We start from the raw sequence: 3,939 nt of genomic DNA, 5'->3' as shown, positions 1-3,939 counted from the left end.
AGTGCAGGCCAGAAGGAAGTGGCAAGAAATATTCAAAGTGATGAATACCAAGAACCTACAACCAAGACTACTTTATCCAGGAAAGCTATCATTCAGAATTGAAGGTCAGATAAAGAGCTTCACAGATAAGGAAAAGCTAAAGGAGTTCATCACCACCAAACCAGTAGTATATGAAATGCTGAAAGGTATCCTTTAAGAAGAGGAAGAAGAAAAGGTAAAGATACAAATTATGAACAACAATCATGCATCTATCAACAAGTGAATCTAAGAAGCAAGTGAATAAATAATCTGGTGATCATAATAGAATCAAGGACATAGAAAGGGAATGGACTGACTATTCTTGGGGGGGAAAGGGGTGTGGGAGATTCGGGAAGAGACTGGACAAAAATCATGCACCTATGGATGAGGACAGTGGGTGGGGAGTGAGGGTGGAGGGTGGGGTGGGAACTGGGTGGAGGGGCGTTATGTTGGGAAAAAAGGGGAACTAAAGTAATAATCTGAACAATAAAGATTTAATTTAAAAAAAAATAAATAAATAAAGATAAAATCATGTTTCCAGGCTGGTGTGACTCAGTCATTGAGCTTCGACCTATGAACCAGAAGGTCACAGTTGGAATTCTAGTCTGGGTACATGCAGGCTTGATCCCCAGTAGTGGGCATTCAGGGAGCAGCTGATCAATGATTCTCTCTCATCTTTGATGTTTCTATCTCTCTCTGACTCTCTCTTCCTCTCTGAAATGAATAAAACTTATTAAAGTAGAAAAATATATATAAAAGACATGGATTTTACCTGAGTTTTCTCTATCCATGAGAGAGTGGAGAGTGGAAATAGTACAGTTACTTGTAACACGCTGTGATAAGGGGTTTCCTACTTAGAAGTGCTGTGAGAGCCCAGAAGGGAAATACTGATTCTTGGGCTGCAGCCCAGCAGTGTTAATGAACCATGAATGGATAAGTTTGAGGGGAATAGATATGAAAAAAGACTTGGTCAAAGCAGTGGCCAAACTAACAGTAGAATCTGGTTCTCCAATCTGATCACTTTTCCGTGCTTGGACATTCTTCTTCCCCCACACCAACATTCTTTTCAGTAAACATTGGAATCTCCAGGATCTGATGCCACTAGACTCCTCTACTCCCTTAATCGGTATGTATCCATCAAGTTCCTATTCAGTTTATAGACGCATAATGGCAATAGTTCAAGTAACCCCATAACAGTGATTGTATGTTTCATATCCTCACTTGAAAGAAACACATACTGTTTCTAAAAGCAGCTATGGATTCAGTGTCACTTTTAAAGATTGGCATTTTATCACAATAGTATCCACAAACATATGAAGGTTGGAAAATAACACGTACACATGAGAGAAATACTTTTATTTGGTCTATAAACAATGTTAATTGCATTTTTAGATTCACACTTTCTTTACTATAGTACAATTTTTACCAAGAGATAGGAACAATTGATCTTATTGCTAATTTACATACGGTGATTTGATATTAGGTGATTGGACAAAAGACAACAATCTTCCCCAGAAGCAGTTTACATGGGAACACAATTGCAGGGGCACAGGACGAGATTGTTTATAACACTCAGAACTAATTTAAATATAGGTAGAATCAGTGGTGGGATTTCATGACTCCACCTTCCCACCCGCTCTCCATTTATCTGGCATTCCAGCCCTAGAGATGCAGTGCTCTATTAAGCAACCATTAGAAAGATGAGGTTTTGAATGGCTAACACAAGAACTCATTGTCACACATGTAAATCCCAGTGGGAATCCAAAAACTAGATTTATTACTTCCAAGTGGGAAGTAATATGAAACGAATATGAAACTAAGGGTATGAACGTTTTGATGGGGGGAGATAAAGGAATCAAATCATTTTTCAAAACAAAGTCAGGTCTGAGTCATGTAGTGACCCTGCATACAGAAGTTTGATGAAGTGTAAAACCCTCAAAGGCCAAGATAGAAAAGGTCTCTGTTGCTGGTAGAGGGCCAGCAAAGGTAATTCTGTAATTATAAAAGATGGCAAAAATGCATATTTCTTCTCCTGCCTCCTCTTAACTTACTTAAAAAAATCTGTATAGCCGAAACCGGTTTGGCTCAGTGGATAGAGCGTCGGCCTGCGGACTGAAAGGTCCCAGGTTCGATTCCGGTCAAGGGCATGTACCTGGGTTGCAGGCACATCCCCAGTAGGAGATGTGCAGGAGGCAGCTAATCGATGTTTCTCTCTCATCAATGTTTCTGACTCTCTCTCTCTCTCTCTCTCTCCCTTCCTCTCTGTAAAAAATCAATAAAATATATTTTTAAAAAAATCTGTATAAAACAATAACTATATAATTGCATTGTTAAGTGGATAACACAGAGCTGAAACATATTTTTCAATAATAGGTAGATAAGAACAAAGCTGTTTTGGAGTAAGAAAATCACACCAAACAGCAACTTGAATCTGATAAATAAATGAAGAAAAACAGAAAGGGTAAATAAATTAATATATCAAATGTTGTGTGTGTGTGTGTGTGTGTGTGTGTGTGTGTGTGTGTGTGTTCTCCTTTATATGGTGTAATAATTGTTACAATTTATTATTGCATTTGTAGCTATATAAATGTAATATGTATAATAATAGCAGAAAAGTGAGGAGGACTCAGAACTATATAGGAGCAATGTTCATTATAAATCTGAAGTCAATTCTAAATAAAGATGTAAGCCCTCAAGCATCCACTAATAAAATAACATTAAAAAGTGGGGGGAAAATCAATGAAGAATATAAAATGTTATACTAGAAAATGTTCACTTCATGCAAAAGTAATATAACTATAACTAATATGTTCAATGATGTAGCAGAAAAGGTAGATAACATGCATAAATAAAAGAGGAATTTCAGCAGAGAGATAAGCACTATTAGAATGAATCAAATAAAAATATTATACCTAAGTATTTGATTCTTCTGGTTGCGATTGCAAAAGGAATTGTTTTTTCCATTTCTTTTTCTGAAGTTTTGTTGTTGGTATTCAAGAAGGCAATGGATTTTTGCACATTGATTTTGTATCCTTGACTGTATTTGTTTAGTGTTTCCAGTAGTTTTTTGGTAGAGTCTTTAGGGTTTCCTAAATACAGCATCATGTTGTCCCCAAAAAGTAACAGTTTGACTTCTTCCACTGGCACCACCCAGGCCAGGCCTTTAGATATAATCTTACTTCCTCATTCTAACTAAAACTAAGAGGATAGAAGGAACGCTTGCTCCATATTCATCACTCAGGCTTTGGAAAACTGACTCCCCTGAGTTACTGTACTAGTAGATCTGCAAATAAAGGGTTTTTCCTGAATCTTCTGAGTACCCATTGTGTATTTTCTGATCACCTGGTAAATTCTGCAACACAGCAATCCCATTCCTGGGTATATACCCAAAAAACTCAAAATCATTTATATGCAAAGATACAAGTACCCTTACGTTCATTGCAGCATTATTCACGGTGGCCAAGAGTTGGAAACAGCCAAAGTGCCCTAAGGTAGAGGACTGGATAAAGAAGATGTGGTATATATACACAATGGAGAACTACATGGCCATAAGAAAGGATGAAAAAGTGTCATTTACAACAACATGGAAGTACCTTAAGAACATTATGCAAAGTGAAATAAGTCAAACAGAAAAAACTAAGAACTATATGATTTGCTTCATATGTGGAATCTAAAATTGAAACTTATGAACACAAACAGCAGTGTGGTGGTTGCCAAAGAGAGGGAAGTTGGGGAAGAAAGGGGTCCTAATATGAGGTGACAGGAGAAGATTTGACTTTGGGTGGTGGGCACATGGTCCTATATACAGATAGGTTCCATTAGTAATCCACACATGAGACCTATATGTTCATGTAGACTAATGTCACCCCAATAAAATGTAAAATAATGGAAAAAAATAAATGCACACTAAAAACAAAAACA

This window comes from Myotis davidii, unplaced genomic scaffold, assembly GCF_000327345.1.
Source record: "Myotis davidii unplaced genomic scaffold, ASM32734v1 scaffold22, whole genome shotgun sequence".
NCBI lineage: Eukaryota > Metazoa > Chordata > Mammalia > Chiroptera > Vespertilionidae > Myotis > Myotis davidii.
The sequence above is the reverse complement of the archived record's forward strand: the minus strand, read 5'-3'. Positions refer to the sequence as shown.